This window comes from Lissotriton helveticus, chromosome 7, assembly GCF_964261635.1.
Source record: "Lissotriton helveticus chromosome 7, aLisHel1.1, whole genome shotgun sequence".
Lineage (NCBI taxonomy): Eukaryota > Metazoa > Chordata > Amphibia > Caudata > Salamandridae > Lissotriton > Lissotriton helveticus.
In genome coordinates, this window is record NC_136068.1 from 1075736295 (window position 1) to 1075763029 (window position 26735).

General features: G+C 46.4%; 1 protein-coding gene across 3 annotated transcripts in view; it reads left to right on the top strand.

Moving 5' to 3' along the window:
* Nucleotides 1-26735, top strand: part of CARD14 (caspase recruitment domain family member 14) — a 630897-nt gene that overhangs the window by 403972 nt on the left and 200190 nt on the right. Inside the window, exon 1 of one of the 3 annotated variants that reach the window (XM_078654065.1) lies at nucleotides 17404-17773. The exons of 1 other annotated variant lie outside the window; for it this stretch is intronic. The gene's annotated coding sequence lies outside the window, so the exon portion shown is untranslated. Of the gene's footprint in view, nucleotides 1-17403; nucleotides 17774-26735 lie in introns of those variants that run through there. One more of the 3 variants, XM_078654070.1, reaches the window with a different exon arrangement.

Here is a 26735-nt window from a genome sequence, read left to right on the forward strand (position 1 = left end):
GCTCATTAGCTGCCAGCACAGAGAATATAGACACACTCAGTTATCTTTAGTTCTACAAGTGCGTGACGTTAATAGTCCTTGTATCGTCAAAAATCAGTCTCTGTTTTTATTAGCTGATTTAAAATAACGTGTATACATTTTTTAACCAGTTAAACTGTGGGAATTTGTAATGGTTTTACCAAACTATGCACTTTTTAGAAATAATCATAAACATACTCCACTGGGGCAACACTCCTAGACCGGAGGCCCGAAGCAGGCTGTCTGCCCCTTCATGTAAAAAAAAGGGGGGAAAACTCAAAAGTCACCCTGCTGTTCCTTGGCACCTGTTCCCTACATACCAAGGGTAATGTGGGCCCTAATACTAACAAGGAAAATGGGTTACTGCCCACCCTTTTGCTAGTAACACAGGCAAAATTGGGGTTTAGTGGTCCCTCTTAGCATTGGACTAGGGCCAAAGCACCTGCTGCACTAATGTAGTGATGGTCGTTGTTAAACCTAGCATATCTTGGTGTGATTACCCCTGACTTTTTGCCTCTGCCTCCTTTGCAATCTAGGTGCTTTGTGTACTTTGCCACTGCCGATCAGTGTCAAAGTACAAGAGTTCCCTATGTAAAATATAATGGTAAATGGTTGGCCATGATTGGTATGTTTACCTTACTAGCAAAGTTCCTAGTGACGTGCACTGTGTGTACCAGGGCTAGTAATGCAAAGGCGCGAGGAGAAGGGAACTCAGGCCTGCAGTGTAGGGCCAGCATGCAGTTTAAGTTAGCATGTTGTCCTGACAAGTGCAACCACTTGTCAGGCCTGACTTTCCCTTTTGTATACACATTGGGCACTGCTGTGGTATGTCCCAGGTAATCCCTGGCCAGGGTGCAGTGTAGGTAAAAGGCAGGACATATACTAAGGTATGTTATGTCCTGACAGTGAAAACACTCCATTTCGTTTTTCACTGCTGAAAGGCCATCCTGCCTATAGGACAGAATTGGGGAGGCTGGGTGTTGTGTTTGTTAGCCTAGTTTCCTCTGAGTTTATAATGGAGAGGTGAAGTTCAGTATGTATGAACTCAGTGTCATAACACATATTTCTGTGAAGGTGGTTTTGTCACTGTGTGTTCAGAAACCACTCTTTTAGAAAGTGGCTGAGTATTGTGCTTTAGGCATTTCTGTGCATCTCTGTTGAAATGTGGATTGCCTGTCTGGATCTGAAAGGTGAGAGGAGCTGGGAAAGGTCTTCACCCAGGGAGGGGTTGAGATGCAACCAGGCTGCCCTGCATCTGGAGAGTAGGAGAAGGAGAATCCTGGGAGGTGAAAAGGCCTGGGCTGGTGCTATAAACCAATTTACCCATCTCCTGCTGAGAGATTAACCCCTTTGCTGCTAGGCCTTTTCCCCTCCTGTGCTAAGCCTTTTTTTGGCTATTTGGGGTAGTGCGCGCTTAGGCCCCTGTAACTTTTTGACCACATAACGTATCCACGCCAATTTTGCGTCCTTTTCTTCCAACATCATGGGGATTGTAAAGGTACCCAGGGTTTGTGGATTCCCTTGGAGGGGTCCCAGAAATCAAGCAAAATAAAGTAACATTTTTGTTTTTTTTGGGAAAAACGGGCTGCAAATGAAAGCCTCTGGGTTTTTCCCTGCAAATGTTATCAAAAAAGGGTTTGTGGGGCTGAAATAACAATTTTCCCAGCTTTTAGGGAATGGCAGTCTTTTGTCAGAGAACCAACATTTTTCACACAGTTTTGGCATTTTTCTGGTACAAAGCCTATTTCTGCTATTTTTAGTGCTTTCAACCTCCTTCCAGTTAATGGTAGAAATGAGTATGAAAGCAATAATGGATCCTGGAAAGCTAAACATTTTAGAAAAGTAGACAAAATTCTTAATTTAGGAAGGGGTCAGTTGTCTAAATCCATGAAGGTTTCTTTATAGAAACTAACAGTTAAATATTGGAAAAATTGAAAATTAGTTAAAAAAAAAACAGCCTTTTGTCTCAAAATTTTACCTGTAACTTCTTGTAATTCTGACAGCTCTTTGAAAGCAATATACCATTACATCCGCTGGACCTTCCTGGTTGTGAGGATATATAGGTCTTGTAGGTTCACCAAGAACCCGAGAAACCCAGAGCCAAAAAACTTAGCAGCAACTTGCAATGGTATTTTATTACGTTCCGGGTATAGCGCAATTATTCTGGGAATATTTATGCATGGAAAAATCGGTATGAAAGACACCTATGTATTTCTGAATTGGGTACAAATTATAGAGTTTAAAAACAGTATATATTTGCACATTTTCAAAATCGGGAATACTCATACCAGCATGAGAATTATTGGTCATTTTTTTAAATGACTTCTTTTTTACACAATGTCTTTCATTTGGAAGGGAGAAATGCATGAAAACTCAATAGGTAATAACAGTTGATTTACAAATCTGAATTACCCTAAGTCTCCCGATAAAAATGGTACCTCACTTGTGTGGATCGCCCGCGACAGGAAACAACGCAAAACGCAATGTGGTCACACCTCAATCTTGCAGTGAAAAATGACCCTTTTTTGGCAGATTGCCTAGCTGTAGTTTTTGTACCCTAGCCGGCGCCTAGGGAAACCTAGCAAACCTATACATTTTTTAAAAGTAGACACCCTGGGGAATTCAGGATGGCGTGACTTGACTGCCTCCCACCAGGTTCTGTTACCCAGAATCCCTTGCAAACCTAAAATATTGTCCAAAAAAACAAATGTTTCCTATATTTATGTGGTGGAAAGTTCTGGGGCCTCATTTATCAGAAATGACGCATCACTGCATGAAAGCAAAGATGCGTCACTTCTCAGTGCGCCCTCCTTGCGACAAACCTGATGCGTCATATTTACTGTGTGACGCATCAAGTCGCAAGGAGTTACAGATACGTCAGTATTTCTGACGTATCTGTATGGCGCAAAAGTGACGCATTGCTGGAGTGTGTCACAAAAGTGACGCAACCCCAGCAATGTGTCCTTTCACATGGGGCAAGCCCCATGTGAAAGGGCCTGCGTCAGTCTTACGCCTGCTGTGAGGCAGGCGTAATATTTTGACGCATTTGAGTCCTAGAAGTGGCGCAGTGAAATCTGGTAGATTTCACTGCGTCACTTCTATGACCCTTTCTTGCGTGGGAACACCCCCCCTGCATACATTATACCTGGCGCAGGTATAATGTAGCGCAGGTGTTTACAAAGTGACGAATCTACCTAGATGCGTCACTTTGTAAATGTGACGCAACAAGGCGCATTTTTTACACTGCTGGTGCGTCACAAAAAGTGACGCAACAGTGGTGCAAAAATGACGCAAGGGCTCATAAATGAGCCCCCTGGAATCTGTGTGGATCCACAAATTTCCACCCACCCCGCGTTCCCCAAAGTCTTCTGAGAAAAATGGTACCTCACTTGTGTGGGTCGGCCTACTGCCTGCGACAGAAAACGCCGCAAAATTCAATGTGGTCGCACCTCAATTTCGCATTGAAAAATTGCCCTTTTTTTGCAAAGTGCCTAGCTGTAGTTTATGAACCCTAGCTCTGCCGGCATCTAGGGAAACCTAGTAAACCTATACATTTTTGAAAACTAGACACCCAGGGGAATCCAGGAGGGGGTGACTTGACTGCCTCCCACCAGGTTCTGTTACCCAGAGTGCCTTGCAAACCTAAACAATTGACCAAAAAAACACACTTTCTCCTCATTTCTGTGGTGGAAAGTTCTGGAATCTGCGTGCATTCACAAATTTCCTTCCACCCTGCGTTCCCCAAAGTCTGCCGAGAAAAATGGTACCCCACTTGTGTGGGTCGGCCTAGTGCCTGCGACAGGAAATGGTGCAAAACGCAACGTGATCACACTTCAATTTTGCAGTGAAAAATTACCCTTTTTTGGCAAAGTGCCTAGCTGTAGTTTTTGAACCCTATCTCTGCCGGCACGTAGGGAAACCTAGCAAACCTATACATGTTTGGAAACTAGACACCCAGGGAAATCCAGGATGGGGTGACTTGACTGCCTCCCACCAGGTTCTGTTACCCAGAATCCCTTGCAAACCTAAACAATTGACAAAAAAAACAAATGTTCTCCACATTTCTGTGGTGGAAAGTTCTGGAATCTGTGTGTATCCACAAATTTCCTTCCACCCTGCGTTCCCCAAAGTCTTCCGTGAAAAAAGGTACCCCAGATGTGTGGGTCGGCCTACTGCCTGCGACAGGAAACGGTGCAAAACGCATCGTGGTCACACCTCAATTTCGCAGTGAAAAATGACCCTTTTTTGGCAAACTGCCTAGCTGTAGTTTGTGAACCCTAGCTCTGCCGGCACCTAGGGAAACCTAGCAAACCCATACATTTCTGGAAAGTAGACACCCGGGGGCTTTCAAGGAGGTATAGCTTGCGTGGATCCCCCAATGTTCTATTACCCAGAATCCCTTGCAAACCTCAATATTACATGAAAAAAATGGTTTTTCACACATTTTTATGTAGGAAAGTGTGGCATCACTGGAGTCACACCAATTTCCTACCACCCAACGTTCCACCAGGTCTCCCGATAAAAATGGTGCCTCACTTGTGTGGGAGGCCCAAGTACCCGCGACAGGCAAGGGCCCAAAACGTAGTGAGGCGACTTCAAAATTGCCTATGTCAAAACCACGTGCATTTACAAGGGGGGTCACCTGGGTTTTTGGCCCAGTGCTCGACGGCCATCTAGGGAAACCTACCAAACCCACACGTTTCTGAAAAGTAGATACCCGGGGGCTTCCAAGGAGATATGGCTTGCGTGGATCCCTCAACGTTTCTATACCCAGAATCCCTTGCAAACCTCAATTTTAGCTGAAAAAATCAGTTTTTTCACACATTTTTGTGTAGGAAAGCGTGGCATCACTGGGCTCACACAAATTTCCTACTACCCAGCGTTCCCCTAGGTCTCCCAATAAAAATGGTGCCTCACTTGTGTGGGAGGCCCAAGTACCCGCAACAGGCAAGCGCCCAATACGTAATGAGGCGACTTCAAAATTGCCTATGTCAAAACCACCTGCTTTTGCAAGGGGGGTCACCTGGGTTTTTGGCCCCGTGCTCGACGGCCATCTAGAGAAACCTACCAAACCCACACATTTCTAAAAATGTAGACACCCAGGGGCTTCCAAGGAGGTATGGCTTGCGTGGATCCCCCAACGTTCCCTTACCCAGAATCCTTTGCAAACCTCAGTTTTTGCTGAAAAAATCAGTTTTTTCACACATTTCTGTGTGGGAAAGCGTGGCATCACTGGGCTCACCCACATTTCCTACCACCCAGTGTTCCCCCAGGTCTCCCGATAAAAATGGTGCCTCACTTGTGTGGGAGGCCCAAGTACCCACGCACCCCGCCAGCCAAGCGCCACTCCACGCACGCCAGCCAAGTGCCACTCCACGCACACCGCCAACCAAGTGCCAGTCCACACACACCACCCAGCCAAGCACCAGTCCACGCACACCGCCAGCCAAGCGCCACTCCACACACGCCAGCCAAGTGCCACTCCACGCACCCCGCAAACAAAGCGCCACTCCACTCACACCAGCAGACAGCGCCATTCAAGGGCCCATCACTTTCACACGCCCACATTCCTGACACAGCAACTACACAAAGTGATGGACTGCGTGGAGTGGCGCTCAGCTAGCAGTGTGTGTAGTGACCAACAGAAAGTAACTACTCACACACCACCAGCCTAGCGCCAATCCACGCACTCTGCCATCCAAGCGCCAATCCACGCACACCGCCAACTAAGCGCCACTCCACACACACCGCCAGCCAAGCACCACTCCACGCACACCGCCAGCCAAGCGCCACTCCACACACACCGCCAGCCAAGCGCCACTCCACGCGCACCGCCAGCCAAGTGCCAGTCCACACACACCGCCAGTCAAGCGCCAGTCCACACACACCACCAGCCAAGCGCCAATCCACGCACACCACCAGCCAAGCGCCAATCTACACTCACCGCCAGCCAATCGCCAGTCCACGCACACCGCCAGCCAAGCGCCAGCCTACACACACCGCCATCACATTTTGAATTTTTTTCACAAAAAAAACTAATTGCAAATAGATACAAATCTAGTAATACAAAATCTGAAACTAAATACATTGCACTAATGCCAACCTTAAAACAGAATACAAATTTTAAAAAATACAGACCAGGCAGTTCATTTTACCACTCATGGATACTCCCAAAAATTATTTTGTGTGTGGTAAGCTCTACAACAAGCAGGCACACACAGCCCAGGGTTAGAAGGACACCCAGGGCAGAAAAGACGAGTCTCCTTCCGCAAACCTCTTCGCCAACAGACTCTACATCTCCTAGTGGGAAAGGCTTTTGTAGATGTGGGAAGAATGTAATCAGGAAAGTGGTGATCTTTCAATCAAGCCACATCCTCCACCACTCCAAATCTAGGAACACTTACATGTTCCACAACAACAAGGCTAGATATCACAGAGTGCTGAAACTGAAGACATGTCAACTTGGACGCAGGAGAACACTCTTTGAACACAATAAAAGCATTAAAAGTTGCTAAGTTGAAAAAATGGATGGCCAACTTCTTATACCAAACATAAGCCTTCCGAATAGCAGTGTAAGGTTCCAACCTCTGATCTACTCTCTCAACACCACTCATGTGCTTATTGTAGTCCAGAATGCACACAGGTTTGTGCACATCAGCAACCTGACCCCAAACAGGCACATGTGAAGTACTCTCATCATGGATGGTAGTCAGCATATACACATCCCTCCTGTCCACAAATTTCAAAGCTAGTAGTTCTTCACTACGCAAGGAACTGCACTGACCTCTCTGAAGATTTTTGCAAACAGCTCTTTCGGAAAACCTTTGCGGTTAGAGCGGATTGTGCCACATGCAAAAGTGTCCACTTTAAACAATTCCTTAAACAATTGCACAGCAGTGTAGAAGTTATCAAGGTACAAATGGTGGCCTCTGTTGAACAGCCTTCTAGCAAGATCCCACACAATTTTCTCTGAAACTCCAAAAGTGGACGGACAACCAGGGGGGGTCAATAGTGGAATCTCTACTAGTGTACACACGAAAATTAAAAACATATCCTGTCTTACTCTCAGAAAACATATACAGTTTAATTCCATAGCGTGCCCTCTTGCTAGGCATGTACTGCCTAAAAACCAAACGACCCTTGAACAAAACCAAAGACTCATCAATAGATATTTCTTTCCCTGGAATGTAAATCTCTGAAAATCGATCAACAAAGTTATCAAGAACAGGCCGAATCTTAAAAAGACGGTCACAGTCAGGGTGACTACGTGGCAACGCCAAAGAATTATCCACAAAATGCAACATGCGTAGCAAAAGTAAATACCAATCACGAGTCATAACAGCTGGAAATATGGCTGTTGCCATCAAGGGACTGGAAGACCAATATGAAGCCAGGTTCGGCTTCCTTACCAAACCCATCAATAAAGTCAAACCCAAAAACTTCTTCAGCTCTTCCAGATTTGTGGGAGTCCACCGGGTAGGTCTAGAGTGGGGCCTAAGTTTGTCACTGTTGTCCCTCAAAAACTAGTCATCATAAAAATTAGACTGCTCAACAATCTCACCCAAAAATACATCATCCATAAATAACTGAAAATACTGTATAGGCAAAAAAAATCACAATCCGCTCTACACCCTGCATCACCGCTAAAGGCAGACAACACTGGCTGCACCATGTTAGGATCAACCCAGAGTCCAGCACTTCCAGTAGGAAGACTAGCAGCCTCAGGCTGCAATCCAGCTGCCTCTTGCACAATCGGCCCAGCAGTATCCTCCTCTAAAACAGGCCCTTCATCTGCACTGAGAGAACCTTCATTATCCGATGGTTCCATGTGGAGAGAAAACTCACTGCCAGAATCTTCCCCTCCCTCCTCTCCCTCAGACGCACTGTCAGTGTCATAATCCGGCTCAGAGGAAGATTCAAGAAGCATACCAACCACCTGCTGAGCAGTCATTCTACGGCTAGCCATAATGATTACTAATAAAGGTAACTTGTCACACAAGTCAAAAACAACAAACACTATATAAAATAAGCAATGAACAAAATTCACCTTTATCCAAAAAAAATACCAATACACTGCAAAACAATACCACTCACTTGCCAGAAGTAGCTAAACTCACCACCACGTACTCTGCACAGACACAGTATGGATCAACAATATCCCGCTAAAAAAGAAAGAGAAAAAAAATACACATAAGACAATGCAAAACACATCACAAAGATTTTCATGCTCAAAACACTAACTAAAGGCCACTATGACACCACTTACAAAAAAAAATAATTCATACATTGCAATTTTACACATTTGGAGTACATACAACAAAAATGTTTTTCTTACCTAAAAAATGCAACTACACAAAATTGCAGAACACCCACTGCCGAAACTGCAAACAGGAATCAAAAGCTTTACACTAGATTTAAAAAGAAGAAAAAAACATTAGAATCACATATACAAAAAATGCGACAGTCCACCTGCCAAGCTAAGGGGTAGGTGGGCCTAACAGTATAAAATCATTAGGGGAGCAACCCTTTCCCTTGAGGCCACCCCCACCAAAACAAACATTTTAAAAACTCTTGTGTCTAGTGGCTTCTGCCCCCCTTGGGGACAGATAGGACTAAACACATACTGCTACTCTGCCACTCAAAGAGGGCAGAAAAGGCCACAATCATCCTCCCATAAAGGGGAACGACCCATGTCCAAGGGGCGGATCCCCAACATAAAAATAAACCCTGGTGCCCTAGTGGCCCTACAAAAACAAACAGCAGAACTGCCTTTCAAGGTGATACCAAAGGGGATGATGGACGGAGCGCTTGAGCAAATCTAACACTCACCCCCAGTCAACTGATCTTGGTTTAATCCATCATCATTGTTTAGCTCACTTCACCACCCCAGTTCAGACATGGCCACATGCAAATCAGACTGACCCTGTGCGCTTTGATTGCCCTAAGTTGGCAGACGTGGGTCCCTTGCTCACTTTGCCACTGGACTCAAGCTAACCTGGCTGATGACGGCTGATTAGCCAGTAACCGGTCCCAGTATGGTTGTTTCCGGGCCAGGGAAGATATGGCTTGGCAGTTCGGGTTAGACTGTTCCCATGAGGCATAGGGTCAGACTCATTTGCATATGGCCATGTCTGAACTGGGGTGCTGGAGTGAGCTACACCAACTAAAACCTAACATCACGGGCATACCAAAATGTTATGTTATGTTATGTTAAAAACATTTTTATAGCGCACAGCTGCCCCAGCATGGGCAATGGCAATGCCCCAGCATGGGCAATGGCAAGGCAAAATATATGCACCAAAAAAGGGTAGTGACCATTCCACAAGGGGCCACTCCCCACTACATTTACTCAATTGGCACAGTGTGTCAAATACATTTTTAAAAATTGTACTCTGCCCCCCCAAGGGGGGCAAACAAAGCAAAAAGGATGGCCCCCAAAAGGGAGCAACCCTTACCTAAGGGGTCGCTACCCAAAACAAAAACAAAAAATGTGGGCTTCCTAAAATGGCCCCCAAGGGGAGTGACCCTTGCCCAAGGGGCCACTCCCCAGCACATCCTAAAATGTAAAATAAATGTGCCCCCCCCCAAAGGGGGGCAGACAAAGCCTTCCTGATTGCCCACAAGAGGGGAGCGACCCTTGACTTAGGTGGTCGCTCCCCTACACAAGAAAAACATTGTGGGCTACCTAAAATGGCCCCCAAGGGGAGTGACCCTTGCCGAAGGGGCCACTCCCCAGCACATCCTAATAAATATTTTTAAAAATTGCCCCCCCCCCCCCGGGGGGCAGCCTAAGGTTCCAACTTGCCCCCAAAAGGGGAGCGAGCCTTGTCCAAGGGGTCGCTCCCCAAAACAAAAAAAACAGGGCTACGCAAAATGGCCCCCAAAAGGAGAGTGACCCTTGTCCAAGGGGCCACTCCCCTGCTCATTGCCCCAGTGCGACGATTTTCACAAAATTAATGAAATTATGCCCCCCGGGGGGCAGAAAAAGCCAAAGAAATTGCCCCCAAAAGGGGGAGCGATCTTTGCCCAAGGGGCCGCTCCCCGAACAAACAAACACTGCCAATTCCCCCCCCAAAAAAAATCCCTGGTGTCTAGTGGGCATTCCTGCTGCACGATCGCACGATCCTGCAGAAGGAATGCTCAAAAGAGGCATTGAGGGAATGGAAAACCCTTTCCTTTCCCCCGATGCCTCTTTAGTTTAAATCCCCCCTCCCCAGCCCCAAAACGTACCTGTTTCTCCTCCGACGCGCAGGAGGCAAATGGCTTCCCTGCACGTTTGTAGGGGAAAGGGAACCTCCAATGACATCAGCGCGCCTCGCGCGCTGATGTCATTGATGATGCGGGCAGGGGGGGCAGGGGAGGTCTTCCCCTGCCTTCCCCGTAAAAAATAATCAGACCGGGCACCCACGGGGGGAGCGCCAGCACTCCCCCCGTGGGTGGGGCTCTTGAGGAGCTGAGCTCGTCATGAGCACCCGAGCATTGTATGCCATGACGAGCTCAGCTCGTCATGAGCATACAAAGGGTTAAGGATCCAGACCCCCAGTATCAAAGGAAGAAAGGTGACACTGGGAGGGAGACACCCAGAACTGATTTAGGGAGTGGTCAGAGACCCCTGAGCACAAGCAAACTTCAAAGACACTAAGGGGTATAACTATGAGAGCTGAAACCCCTGAACGTTGGAATGAAACAGAAATGGATTGAGACTAAAAAGGCTTGAACCCATTCTGTGGTCAAGAGGAACCTCTGCTAAAGAAGGAGCAACTGAAGAGACTACTGTGGAAAGGCCAATTCTTGCTTTGTGAGCTGGGGCTGGTCTGCAGTTTGCTGTTCTAACCAAGGGAGAGCCTATTGGGACTGTGCTTCGAGGCGCTGGGTCACCCTGCTTGAAGAAGACTATGCTTTGTGCTGTGTCTTGTAACCCCAAGGACCCAAGGTGAGCTGGCTCCCTGTTTGGAAACACAGGAACATAAAAGTTTCCGGAGAAGTCCCAAGCAACACGGAGTGCGCGTGCTTTTGCAGCTTGAGACCCTCAGAAGTTGTGCCTTGTGATCGTGGGCACGCAGGAGTAAGCGGAGTCTCGGACACGCAGGGTGTGTGTAGTGGTGCAGGCCAGGCGGTTGGTGAGGATGGTGTTACCGTGAGGCACTCTCTCTTTATTTCACTTTATTTCTTATCTCTAATTTCTAGAGTGGGATTAGACCTGGGTGTAATTTTTATGAAAACATTAAACACACCGTGACCCTATAGATTAGTGTCTAGGTACACATCTTGGGCTGCAGTATAAATTGGCCAAGTAACTCTGCTATGGGTCATATGAAATTTGGTGTGAGCTGGGTTAGGCCTCTTTGTTGTTGAATAGACTTTGAGTGGGGGGCGGCCTCTCCCTTTGTTCCCCCTTGGGCTCCTTTTGATTGTATGCGTTGGTGAGGAGCGCCTGGTCATCGTGTGCACCGAAAGAAGAAGTGAGTCTCGGACGCACAGAGTGCGTGTAATGGTGCAGCCAGGGCATTGGTGAGGAGCGCCTGGTCATTGTGTGCACCGGGAGAAGAGGTGAGACTCAGACGCGCAGAGTGCGCATTGTGGTGCAGTCAGGGTGCTGGTGAGGTGCGCTTGGTCATCGTGTGCACCGGGAGAAGAGGAGAGACTCGGACGCGCAGGGTGCGTGTCGAGGTGCAAGCAGAGGCGTTGGTGAAGAGCGCAGGGTGATCGTGAGCACCCAAGAAGAGGCGAGTTTTGGACGCGCAGAGTGTGTGTCGAGGTACAACCTGAGGGGCTGGTGAGGAGTGCCTGGGTAGTCTGTGCACCGAATTCGAAGGAAGTCTCCACAGTGATCTCGGTGTTCACTGAGACTGCCGGAAGGAAGGCCAAGTCATTGAGCCCTTGGAGTGAAACAACAGCGGCCCGTACCGGCAGCGCCAGAGTAGCTGAGCCGCTGGTATGGGCTTGCCGTACCCCATGATGGAGTTCTGGATCAAGGACCAAGTCGCTGAAGTAGGAGAGGAGAGTGGGGTTCCGCCCCCTCAGGTAACGTGGATCATCACCTGAGGTGGGTTTCGGGCCCGGAGGGATACTCTCTCGGCCTCTCGCTTCTGTCAGCTGCGCGGGCCTGTTGCTTCGGCTCGGATCTCGGCCCGTGCTGGCCCAAGGAGGGGCAGTACTGGAGCCGGAGTGAGAAGCAGTACTTTTATGTCATCATTAATCCATATTGGGGGCACTGTTAACGGAGCACCTAAACTGTCGGATTACACTTTGCATTATTGCTGCTAACGAACTATCGAACTGTCGTATGAAGCTTGACCACATTTGTGCCTGATGAACTACATGCTTGGTGCGCTACGCACTGCGTTATTTTTCCCTTGCAGAGTACATGATTGTAACATGACGCATTGCATGATTTCTTCATCGCACAGTATCTGATTATAACGTGGCGCAGTGCATTATTTCTTCATTGCACAGTACATGATTGTAGCGTGACGCGTTGCTTTGTTTCTTCCTGGTACAGGGCCTGCTGGTAGTGATACTCATTGCATTATTCTTTCTATTGCAAAGTAGATGACTGTGGTGCTACGTATGGCATTATTTCTCTGTTGCACAGTACAAGAGAATATCATTACACATTGCAGTATTTCTTTCTTTTGCAACATGTGTGATTCTAGCAATACGACTTGCCTAGCCTTTTGGAAACTGTTAGAAGTGAGCTTAACTGTTGGTTAGAAGCTGTGGTTGGGGTTAGAACCTAATAACCAACCAAAAGGAATACTACCCATTCTTATATATTGATTTAGTATCGTGTGGTCATATCGTATATCTGCTTTTATAAAGCTTATACTCGTTTTATTAAAACTCGTGTGGAGTCTATTTGTGGTGACAATATTGGGTTGCTGTGAGTGTGGTTGCACATATTGTACACTCGTGCCTTGGAGATAAGCATGGCTGCTCGTGCCAACCTACTAAGGGGGTGAGCAGGGCTATCTCAGACGGTGTCCTTACTTAGCCTAACATTGAAACGAGGGGTTTGGGACTCCCACCTCCAGCATTTGGTGGCGGCAGTGAGGGACAAGGACCCCCACTTCCAGCAGTAGTTTATAAAATAAATGAGCCTGCATCTCTCTTCACCTTTCTCAAGGCATCTCCCCGAGAAAGCTCTATCTGTCAGTGGCGGCTCCTCTACTAAGGCAGAAGAGCATCGCCCCACTGCTTTTACCAGTGAAAAAATTGAAAAATAAAATGATAATAACTCAACGTTATTATCATTTTATTTGTTCCTGTTTGGGCGTCTTGGTGGGGCAGATCTGCTCTGCTATCAGAGCAGGGGGAGGAATGGTGGGCACTAAGTAAATGTACATAAATGTTTGGGTGGCCCTCTAGGATCTTTCGAACATTCATGAGCACGTTGTATGTTCTCCACCCAGGCAGCATTACAGTCAGGGTGAAGAACATGCCCAGGCTCTCATTCCATGGCTAAGCGCCGAACCACAACACTCAGACCAATCACAACGTTGCATTGTAGCGTTGTGATTGGCAATGGGGAGCCTGGGTGCTTCCTGTTTGCACTGAAGAAGCAATGGAGAGGACGGAGGAGAGGTGGCAGCCAGCTGGCCGACAGGGAAGTGATTTTTTTTTTAACACCTCCTCTCCCTCTTCCCCATGCCCACCCCACAGCAGACACAGCCTGTCCGTTTTGAAATAAAAAAAATTAGCCCTCACATAGCACCCTCTCCTCTGGGCCATCTCTTTGATGCTATCCATAGACAGAGAGCTAAAGAAGAAACTGTCCTTTTCACCAGGGTACCTGCTACCTGAAAGAAATGCAAACGTATGAAATTGATTGTTCGCCAAATGTAAAGGCTGCTTGGAAGCTGATACAAGCTTTAATTGATGGGGTCACTTGAAGCTTCATAGTGAAAAAGATGTATTCTTTTTAAAAGGTAATCTAAGGGTGTTTAGTTTTGGAAAGCACCTTTTAACGGACATATAAAAATGTTTGCACTAGGTGCAGTGTGATTACCTACTAATAAAAGGTATTCTTTGCAAGTGCTTGTTTTCTTTTAAACACTGAGGGCCCCTTTATGATGCCGGTCTGGCGAGCGTCCGACCGGTATTGTGTCAGAAATGGGACTGCCCGACAAGGAGTCATCGGTACCGCTTCCCATATTAGGATGCTACCACATTTAACCCGTTGAACGTTCCGCGCCAGTGCGAAACATTCTAAGAAATGGGTGGGGCCGCTTCGGCCAACGGACGTGTGCAGCACTACCGAGGTAGTGCTCACGACGGCTGTTGGCCGACAGCAGCAGACAATGGGTTAAAGGGGTTGGAAAGTGTATCTTTTCTATTGCGGCTTGTGCTACAATAGGAAATATGCACTTTTTACGCATCCATGCACCCTGTTGCGGGCACCAAGCGGTGCCTGCCACACTATACATGAATGTTTGGGGGGGCACCTCAGAGTGGAGGCCATGGGGAGACAGGGACCCCACAGTCTTTTTCCGACAGCCTTTCTATAGCGGTCAGACCGCCATAGAAAGGATGTGGAAACATGCATCATAATCCCCACAGCGGTGCCTGTGCAGGCACCGCTCCATTCTGGGTATTACGATCTGCCCTAAGCCCGGATGGGCTCCTTGAGACTGTCGGAGGCAGAGCAGATTCCCTCCACGCAGTGGCGGCTCCTCCGCTAAGGCGGAGGAGTGTCACCCCACTGCTTAAGGTGCATGCTGAATACCTCCAAAAAAATGATAATAACGGTCTGTTATTATCATTTTGCTTTTTGGTATTTAGCTTGCAGTTGAAGGGGTGGGGTGTGGTGGGGCAGGGTTCCCCGTGCCTCACATAAGGAGGGTGGTGGCAGCCCCAAAAGTGTGCACCTGAACGATGGATTTAACCCAGATCTTTTGACTGGGGGAGAATGTTTGCATGGTCAGCATTTCGTCCAACATTTGTTTGCTGTAACACTTTTGCACTAAGTGGGATGGGTATGCGCAGACGTGGGTCCCTTGCTCACTGTGCCACTGGATTCGATAACATCAACCATTTCCATACCAGGAGCGCCCTCTTGTGTATCCTGTCCCGTGCCTCTCCTCTTACGCCTCGACACTGCTTACATCACGGATCTAAGAACCGACTTTTATACTAGTTTGCCTGCTTACTTCACCCTTACTAGGGGTCCCTGATGGGATCCCTGTAAGTCTTTATTTTCACCATTACCTCACGTTGCCACCCTCATTCACCCCTTGAGTAGCGCAAACCCTTGAAAGGTGCCCCTCATTGACAAGTCCTGAAGAGACCTGATATCCCATTCAGGTCGAAACGTCGTCGACAGTGAAAAAAGAGACATACTGTGTACAACAGTTGCTTACACTTTCCAACTGCTGTATTTTGGTTGCTTATATATGACTTGGTCGTCTCTTACAAACTGAATACAAACTTGAAACCTTGTTTTTTACACAGTATTTTGTCTCACTTTAGTAGTTTAGGTTCTTCTTTGGTAATATTCACTTGGGACACGCTATAACTTTTGTGATTATATGTTTGTACATAATATTGCTGATAATCTGTACAAATTGTTGATACATATTTATATAAACTTTGTAAACTCTCAATGTGTATGCGCAGCCTCCTTCTTTGACATTTCTCGAAATCACCCACATTGCCATTGTGCATTATATTTATCAAGAAAAAGTTCTTATCTATCCACAGGAGTCATTGTTTCCTTTAATAAATTACACCCAGGCTCCAAGTGAGTAGGGTTCCCTTGTTCCCTTTCCCAACTGGATTCAAGCTAGCCTGGCTGAAGAAGGGTGACATACCCTGAAACCGGTCCCCGGATGCTTGTTTCTGGTCCAGGAAGGACCTGGCCTGGCAGTTTGGTCTGGACTGTTCCCATGGGGCACAGGGTCAAGACTGATTTGCATACGGCTGGCTCCAAACTGGAATGGATTTAACCCAGATCTTTTGACTGGGGAGAATGTTTGCATTGTCAGCATTCCATCCATCATTTGTTTGCTGTAACGAGTTTCTTGAGTGCCCAGCAGTTTTCAGGCATCAAATAAAACTGTCACAATAACTCTGGTGATTAATGTTCTTTGGAGAGGGACGAGTTTTGTCAAGTGGCAGTTTTGGCTCATCCATAAGTAGAGCGGAGGGTTTATGTGCCTGCTGAAACGAACGTATACTATGCCGATCACAGAACTGAGTGCCAGTGAATTATGAGTAGCGCCAGAGCTTTAAGAGGGCAGGGTCTCACCGGCAGTTTTTTAAAGGGGGCCTAGAAACGGGGCTCTATTGGGCTCTGTTTTGTGCCCTGGCGCAGGCGGTCCGTTTTTTCCGGACTGCAGTGACAGCATGGACATCGGATGTGCGCTGCTCATACTGCTCACTTCTCACAAGTGGAGAAGTTACGGCATGACGTCATGCCAGGTGAGCGTTGTAGGAGAAGGGAAATCCCTTAAAGAGAGTAATTTTCTCTCTGCATTTCCCTTCTCTTTTTGAAACTCAGGAGCAGCAAGATTGCCCTGGTGTCACCGCAGCTTTAGTGGAAACCTTTTCAAAATTATACTCAAGCCAAAGTTGCTGCTTATTTATCTTATGCAACTAACCATTGACAAAGCCAATAGCTGTGACTTTTTGTAAGTATGATGTTACTTGAATCATATATGTGGATGCAATGACAGAAACAGCAAAATAAAAGTCGAGTGGCACACTATACTAAGCACAGATTTTTAGTTTGTGTTTTAAGCCACGCCCTTAATTACATTGGCCACGCCCCTCTGAGAGACCCCCGTTTTTTCATCCCACTTAAAGCGCTGAGTAGCGCTATAAAAAATTAAATGTATGTCAGATGAGGGCTATGAAGAGATGAGGGGGGGACTGCTGGAGGGCGACAGTGAGGGAATTCGAAGAGAAAGAGGTCAATCGGGGCGCCAAAGAGATTGTTGCACTGGGGGTCACAAACGCTAAGGTCGGCGCTGCTATGCCCAAACGTCCCTTTGCCAGGCACTACGGGCAGAAAAACACTGCACTGTGTTGCTGAATGATACACTGGAGCCTGAATCCTTCGATGGCACAACAAACCCTCACGCGCCCTAGAGGTAAGGTACATAGTATCATTCCAACACAGTAAACGTTGCTTCATGCCAGGTTAACACTGCACGCGCTGCATGAAATAAATAATTAACGCTATGCCTAATCACGTCGTGTCCAATGAGGTGACTGCAGTATTAGGGTGTGTTCCATGGCCGTATTGTCGCGCGCGGCCACCAGGCGCTGCCCGGGAGTTCCTGCGGCCTCGCGCACGTACCTCTGGGTTTGCCTCGAGCCTGCCCAACTTCGGGTAGTGGCTGCCCTATTTGCATACGATTAAAGAATATTGTTCCGCACTTCCTTGTGAAGGGGAGGGCTGAGCCTTGGACAGGTTGCTTTCTGAGAAAGGGGATGCCCGCGTTCTTGGTGATAATGACGCCCAGGGCCGGGGCCCGGTGGCTGCACGTGGAATGCCGGTTATGCGGCCCGCTCCGGGAATTGACTTCACCTGACCCCTGCAGGCACGGCTCTGACGTACATAGCTGCCGTGCCCGGCCCTCCCAGGCACTCACTACCTTCCGCTCGGCCTTAATTCACATTTCTGTTTTCTTCTCTTTGTGGGAAGCATCAGACCTCCTGCGCAGTGCCTGCCCAGGCTCCCCAACCTACCCCCGGACTACAGGTACCCCTGGGAGGTGAACAGACTGTTCTTTGGGGGCCCCCCATGCACCGGGTGAGTCCTGGCAGGGGGGCGGATGGGCTCGATGCTGATGGCTCTGAAGGGTCATGTGATGTCATAATATGTTGTGCAAGCTGGCGTGATTTGTGTGTTTGCGGTTCTAGGAGTCACGCGTGTGGAAAGTAAATGGGTGTATTAACAGGTCTGCTGGCCGGCTGCTACCTCTGGTGTGGCAGGGCTGGCGTAAAGTCCGTTGAACGTAGAGGTGCGCATGAGAAGCCTACACTGGGCTGGCTCTGGCTCAGCATGCGCTCCTTGGGGACTAGCGAGTCAAAGCAAAGCCGAGCCAAGCCAAACAGGTGCTACTTTTTCCTTCTCAGATACAGGTTTAAAATACACAAATCAGTGGGCACAGGTAGCTGTGCACAGAGTCAGACTGGTGGAGAAGTGTGGCTCACTGGTTAGAGGCGGCAGACCCTGAAGCAGAGGTCAGACCCGGGACCAGGGTTCAATTCCCGACGCGGCAGGGTCTTGAGCCCAAATATCCACGGACTCGATAATTCCTCGAGTCACAGGTTCACACTCTGCAGCTGGGCATCAGCTTGCTTAATCTCCACTACGGCCTCCCCGCGGTGGGATGCCTGGCTTCCACCTTGGGGATGCCCAGTACGGGTATCTCACAGGGAAAAACCAGGACGGGTTCCCAAGGCAAGTGCCGAGATGCCTACGGGTAATAAGAACGCGTAATAATAATATAGGGCGATCAACGGATCAAGTAATGCCGATTGTCAGACAGGTCGGCGAGTGGGCAGGTTTTTGGCGAATTATTGGTCTGTTTATGGTTTGCTGGGCCGGTTGTTACTGTCGATTTCTCTGACATTGCAACACATTGCCTGCAGCTATCTCAAATCCGTGCAGTCTTCCATATTTTGTAAAACACGTATATAGCGTGTCTTTTAAAAGTTCTCCGATTTGAACCAAGGGACACTTTTTTTAGTTATCTAATTCACTAATGGAGTCATTTTAATATGGTATCTGGGGCAGTTTTCTGTCTCAGGCCGACCCTGTGCACACAAAACCTAGAAAGGTGCTATTCTGCTGTCTGTCCCCAGCTGAGGTGAGCTGCATTTTCCCCTAAAGACCTGCGGTAAAAGCATGAACATAAAATACGGTCTCTTTTGCATTCCCTTACCTTAATGTTGTTCAAGAAAGTTATTTTGACAGTGCGCATTTTACATTTAGCATCGTTTTACACAACCCCTATTGCATAATTGACATTCCAGATACTTTGATGACTTGCCTTTTCCTTTGGCTCTTAAAGTCAAGTCTGACGCCTGTCACGGGGTCGACTCTCCCTACGAATGTTCTAGATTGTCCGCCATTAGATGCATGCCAGGCAATGCTTTCTGGCGCAGTACTTCTCTGAGATGCATTGAACAAGTGGTAAGACATTGTTGGTTGTGCAATTTTTAGTGCTTTTCCAAGGCGGGTGCGCCTGGGAGGTTTGGACTAGTCGCTGACAGGACTAGGGTTTTTTGGGCCAGTGAGGGTTGGGAAGAGTTTTTTCATATCATTTATTCATGACTAACAAATCGGCAATCGATGGTGGTTAATGAGGTTCTGCTTGTCATAAACAGAATTATTGTTGAGTATTCCAACACTTTGCTGTCACGGACAGTCTGGAAGGATTGGCGCAGATCCACTCCAAGAGATTTGTCAAGACCCTCCAGGCCTTTCTATTTGGGAGAAATCCTGGCTGTAACTATCTCGGAGCTGTGCCTGATATAGGATTTACATCCCCGGACCCTGGGTTCCAGCCTATGTCATCTACCCAATCCCTGCTGTCTCCCCCCACCCCACCACCCACAACTACCAGTAAATATGCCTTCACATCATATTAAGCTGCATCACGCATCATTGCTCGCATTCAAGCAGCATGGACTCTAGGGTAAATTTGGAGACACTCTTAGTAGACAGGGCATTATATAGTGTAAGTACTCACTTAAACACAAGAGAGTGTGATAGGTAATAAAGGCTTTCACATATCCCCCCCATGGAGTGCAACTAATCGCACAAAAAAATGGGAACGGCCGAGGATATGTTCCTGACTATGATTAGTGCTGCATCCTACAGGAATAGTAAACATTTTAAGAACACATTTTTCACCCACCAAATGGTGGCATGCTTCATCCTTGGCATTTCTTCTCATTCTGGTAGGACAGTACCACTAGGGCAGGCTCGACCGCTTTAGGGAGCTGTCCGATATTAATTTGTTTCTTGACATTTCCGTAAGTCCAGTCAAGATAAAAATGGTTACGAATTAACCCAAACAACTTTAATCTGTGGAAACCATAGCATGATTAAAAACTTATATACAAATGTCTATCAGGAATCCAGTGGTTCCAGCACCCCTAATTGGTCAGCATGTTTTGGTCGATTTAAATATGCCTAAAAGGTCACTCTGCCTTCTTCAGGGCAACTAGACCTCCCTACCTATCGTCATTCAATTCTAAGGGATTAGTGAATGGGCGAAGTATAAGGCTCTCCTAACTGTATATATTTATGAACCTATATCACACCAGAAGCAAACTATTTGTTATTACAATGAATTGACATGAATAGTCGGCTCTGGTGGGCAAGGCACACCCTCTCATGCTTATATCAAAAACATGCATACACTTGTGCATAATTAAGTGAGACCCCACTCCAGTCTACCATCACACACATGCCAAGGTGGCCACCCCTTACTTATATATATGCACATCCCAATAGGAATCACCCATAGGGCTGGGATATATAGTTTTGAATGTGCATGGGTTTTACTCTATCTTATCTAAGTAAGGTTTTTTAGCTGATTTACCCAAGATTCCATAGCGCTTGAATGTGAGGAAGGATGATGTGTGTTGTAGCGTAGTATGATGTGAAGACACATTTTCCTGTAGTTGCGGGGTGAAGGGGGACAGCAGGGACTGGATAGATGACATGGCCTTGTTTTGGGCTGGGACAAAGTCAGTCCTATTTCAGACACAGCTCAGAGATAGCTAGAGCTAGGACTGCTCCCAAATAGAACAACCTTGACTGTTGTGACATGTCTCTTGGAGTGACTCTGTCCCAAACCTTCTAGACTGTGGGTGACAGCAAAGTGTTACTCCACGATCTCTCTATAGATATGTCTGTCTGTGAAAAGCCAAACCCCAATAACCACCATCACCACTTTTTTGAGAGTTATTTTCTTAATATTTTTAATATTCCTGTACGATGTGGCACTAAACATAGAAACACATCCTCAGGCTTTCGCATTTTTTTGCTGTGATTAGTTAAAGTGCATGTACGACGTGCCTTTTGACCACTGGCAGCCTTCATATTACCATTTGTGCATGCCACTCCACACCGTAATTTGTCTGTTGGGTCAACAGGTGCTTTATTAATGGTCAGCATAACTACACGATGTTCAAAGCACATACCACCTGCTGCATGTCTTCCTGAGTGTTTGAACTTAAGAAGCCATTAACAGTGCCCACTCCAAAACTCTGCATCTGTGCTTTAGTCAGCGCATATGGGTACTTCATGCCACACAGAAGAAGACAGGAACGCAGTTGTAACAGAACATCGCAACAGCTTATTTTATTACAGAAATCCCGATCCTAAGGAGTACCAACGAATTATTGACCACTTCAAATTGTGCACTAAATCCTGGTTGCATTACATTGAAAAAGTTACATTAATTTGTTGTATACTCTAGGTGATTTCAGTATCTTAACAGCCACACTACGGCATCACTCTTTGGGTCAGCAAGGGCTAAAGCTTCCGGTCTTATTCAAGCATTTTCTGTAGTACTAACCATATGTGACAGGCTTCTGAGTTCTATATAGCAATAAATAAATTTTTAATAATGAAAACATGTATACGTTACTTTGAACAGTTTGAGCGACTTAATTATTGGTGTAAATGGAAAAAGGGCAAACCCAAGATAAGAGGAAAACGGATACATTAGGTGATAAAGGCAACAGTGCTTACTATATGTATAGAAACGTTCTGGAGTAATATTCACCATACAATAACAAAAAGAGGCACTTAAATGCAGTCTAAGTTAAAAAAACATTATATTAAATAGCACGTATGTTTCCCATAACAGTGTGTAGGGGGCTCAGTTAAATAATAAGTCACCAAGTAATAGTGAAAACTTTATTTGAAAAACAAATTATTGGTAGTTTATAAGTGACAGCCTGGTCATGGGGCAAGGTACCCAACTAGTCCTCTAAGCGCAACTTGTCTCATGTCGACGTTTTAACCTTGTTTGGACCAATCAGCAGGGCATCATCAGGACAGGAGAGTATTATATAAGACATCTGTGATAATGGGCTCAATTGTGGGTCCCTGTACTTGTTATCCTTTTGTTGTACTTTATGCGAAAGAAAATCACAAAGTAGCCTGGAGTGAACGTCGCCTCAGTGACTTGCAGAGTAACAAGTACGCTGAACCATCTGGGCAAAAATCTAGACAATAACGCCCATAAGGCAACAACCACTGTCACCCTCTGCTTATTAATGTTGATAGGTGTCCAGCTTGAGAGCTCCATGAGTGAATAAGAAACCAAAATAGTAAGTAATTGAAAATTCTTAAATAAGAACTAGCGCTATGAAAGAGTGGAATGACTCAAAGGGGAAAGAGAGGGAGGGAGAAGTGAGTCTAAGGAATGAAATAAAAGAACAAAGAGTAGCATACAGAATAAAGAGAGGGGAGAGGTAGAAGGGAGCAAAGAGATAGAGAGACAGACTAAAGGAGGGAGGGTCATGAGAGAGCAACAGGATCAGACATTTTGTTGTAAAATAGTCCATCATGAATATTCCGCTGGGGATGAGCCAATTTGTGATTGACAGAGGCTCAGGATGATAGTGCAAGAGGCTGCCCGAGGAAACCCAATGGCTGAAAAGCGAGGACCCAAAGCCTACAATGTAAGAAATTGGGTTTTTGGTTGAGGAAGTTGAAACTACTTCTCAAGCAACAACTACATACCTTGGCAGGGTGAAAGACAAACCTCACTAAATTAATTTGTGCTTAACCCTCTGATCGCTTGGCACAAAAGCAGTCAGGCTTAAATTAGAGGCACTGGAAATGTAAGTATTTATTCCACAACAAGGTGATTGTCAGAATTAATCTCAGCCACTGGCAATAACTTGGGGCTGCATCCCAATTCGTTTTTTGCCCACCATGTCACCTTAGTTTGGACCCAGCCATATGCTGGGAACAGTCCGGCTCAAACTGCACGGCCAGGTCCTCCATGAACTGGAACACATGTAACTCCGAATGAGTTTTGCCCTTTTAGGGCTCATCAGACAGGTATAGCTTGGTTCCGGTGGCATAGTGAGCACAGGAACCTTGACTGGGCTTCCCGTCACACTTAGTGCATCAGCTGGCCAACAATGTGATGGTTGGAATGCTTGAATTAATCTCAGCCACTGGCAACCTCTTGGGGCCGCATCCAATCCATCTTTTTTTCCCCACCATGCCATCTCAGGTTGGACCCAGCCATGTGCAAATAGTCTTGACTCAGCTCCAATGGGAATAGTCCAGCCTGAACTGCCATGCCAGGTCCTCGCTGAAATGTAACAAAGCAAGGTCCATCAGTGGGGTATAGCTTGGCTCCAGCGGTAGTGTGCACGGGACCCACACTTGGGCATAACACCAAATGTTCCTTTGCCAGGTCGAATTGGGAGTTTAAACTGCACACAGGCTGCAATGGCAGGCCTGAGCCATGTTTTAAAGGGCTACTTAAGTGTGTGTCACAAAAAGCGCTGCAGGCCCACCAGTAGCATAGAATTTATAGGCCATGGCTATGTGTAGTACCACTTTACTAGGGACTTATAAATACATTTAACGTGCCTGCCAATTGATTGTAAACCAGTTGTACCATGTTTTAGGGAAGAGCATGAGCACATGTGCACTGCTTAGCAGTGGTAAATTGCACAGAGTCCTAAAAGCCAACAAAACGACTTCAGAAAAGAGATGGGGTGAAGGCAAAAAGTTTGGGGTGACCCTGCAGAGATGGACATTTCCAACACACTCTATATACAAAGTCAACAGTAGGTCTGTTTGACCTCTGCACTATCAAAACCCTGACCTAAAAATGTTGTCATGTAGAGTTTCTGAGCTTCACCATAGGCTGATACCTCTATTCTGGAAATAGCCCTCATTACATCAGAACACACTGTCCAGAGCCTCCTGTCTGGGATGTTGCTGCTACCTGGAGCGAGGGCTACGCTATATTGAATAAATAAAGGGAAACATTTGCTTTCTCTCACAGTTTCCCTGTAGGCCAGCGTATGCCTTTTGTCCTGGATAAATTTAGCATTCGGATGCCTGCATATGTCAGAATAATATCATTTCCCTAAAGTGCAAATATTTGGAATGCCGGAGCCCTCAGAAAGAAGTACCGTCAGCAGTTAATCGCTGCCAAAAACAACAGACAACCTGGCGTTTATCCAGCATCTTTGGTATCTCCAAAACCAACATTCACTTAAAGAGAATGATGAAAGCTTCAGAAAAGATATGCTGGTCTTTTGTTGGCTGAACACTCCAGGGAAATTACAGGTTAAGTGCCTGATTCTCAAAGTTGCTTTTACGTGAGTGTGCACACTGGGACAGCTTAGTCCAGCCGTATGTGTGACTTGGCCTAAACTAAATTCCCATGCGAGAGGAACAGCACTGGCACATAGAAAATGTCTTTCTGAATCTTAACAAGACGTCTACATTTCTACTCAGTGTTGAATACAAAATGCTAAACCACATTCTCTGACAACCGCGGCCACTGAAAGAGCCTAAAAGATGCAGTGAAGCATACATATTGTGACATGGCTACTACTGACTGTAATTATAGGTGTGGGGACTCACTCAGACCACTCAGAGAGCATGCATAAAGGTGTCCAGGTTTCAAATACAAAGTCCAGTGTCAAGAGAAATCCCCTTGGGAACCGTTAAAACTGTTTTGTCATACGTCCAACCACAACAACCATCTGGTCATACTTAACTCGCACACAAACCGCCACAATGTGAACCAAGGAAACGAATCAGTACAAAATCCATTATAAAAAAGTTGCATACAATTTATTACAAGTGTTGTATATAACAACTTTACACCATTAAAGCAATATAGTTCAAAAACACATTTGTAAAAAAGTAATTTGAAAAAAAGTGGGACAAAAAAGGGCAGCAAGAAAAGAGAACCCATGACCCCCCCCCCCCCCCCCCCAATAGGTTTTGCGGGCTCCAAATAGTGTTAAAATCTGGGGTGGTTTGTGCCTATTATCATTTGTTCTTCCAATGAGGATATCACTCCAACATTCCTAAGTTGTGGATCACCCTCAACGTCCAACAGAATATAAGTTACTGGGTATTTCCTTTTATCTCTATGTAACCAAGTGACCCAGACTTTCTCTCCTTCACTCAGCTGAGCTCTAGGGATGAGTTTTTGATTGACTACCGTACAATGGCATTCAGTGTGAAGTAGGGCTTGTTGTGTTTTTCCATTAAGGTGTACTTTCTTTTTATACTGGTTCAAGTTGGCACTGGTCAAGAATATCCAACACCGGTATACCCCCCTTTCATTGGCTCTGCTGGTGGAGCCTGCTGGAGACACTGAAGAGCAATGTGGGATAATTTCACTCAGTGAAAGAACTGTGGGACTTGACCATGACCTTTATTTTCCTGCGGGGTTCTGACAAGATGTTTGATGGCTATGGGTGGTTGGACCTCTACTCAAGAGCTTCCTCCAGGAACTGTTTAGGGGGCTCAAGTCACACTGGCTCTAAATTCTGGAGGCCGATGGTAAGCACAGGCAAGCTCAACAGCGGAGGTAGATGTAACGTTAGGATTCTGCATGACCCAATGCTGTGCACTTGCATGTAGAGAATCAAGGGACTGCTCCAAGTGTATTTTCTCTGCAATTTCTACTACACTGGACGTAAAGGGTTGAAGACCTCTATCACCCAAGTCCCAAATCCTATAATGGAGAGACCTGGGATTGTCCCCTGTGGATCACTTTTCCTTCCTAAACATAGCCCAGTTATATTCAGGGACCTACCCCATTCTCTCAAAAATGTTTTTTTTATGTCCTTATAAGATGTTGTTCCTGCTAGATTTGCTGCTTGATAAGCGGCCTGTAGCTCACTGGACAACAGGGATGCTATATATGGGCCCCACCTTTCAGGAGGCCATGCCACCACAGAGGCCACGCGCTCACAGTTAGTAAAGAAATAGTCTGGGTCATCACCCTCCTGATATTTATGTAGCACTGTTCCTAGAACATTTGGACGTACCCATGTGCTGACAATAGCATCTCTTAGCGTCAATATTGTGGTGTTCTGCAACTGCTGATTACTGGTAAGTATCACAGCTTGACCTTTTAAGGCGTCCTGAAAAGTTTCATGGTCCTGTTGAGCAGCTTGGGCTTGCTGCTCAACAACTAGCTGTAGGTGCCTTTGTCTCTCCGCTAGTTGGGTAAATATTTCTTCCAGAGGCACAGGCTGTGTCATGGTTACAGGGACACTGTGTCCCACTTCTGACACCACTTGTTATATGTGGAAGGACCCAGGGATCAGGTTTCCCAGTGCTTTTATGTAGGTTAGGCTTAAGATAATTTAACAAAATGAATAAAGAAACAGCAACGAGCCACTCCTGTAAAGGCTACACCCTGCTCTGACTCCCATCTTCAGTCTGCAGATTCTAGGGGAGGCCAGTTTCTTCTGCTCATGCTGTCAGATTCAAAGAGTGAATTCCCCCAGGACAAATCCACAAGTGCCATATTAGTAGGACATACCTGCCCTAAAATGAAGTTTGTGCTGCTACCACCACCTACCCCATCACAACATTTGTTTGTGTGGCTTATTTTCCCCATGTCATTTCCTCCACTGTGTAATACTCTTTCTTGGTTGTTTCATTGCATTTCTGCACCCTCCCCCTCCTCCTTTTTAAGCCACCACCTCCACCAATATGAAAATATTACTCCTGGCACTTGCCT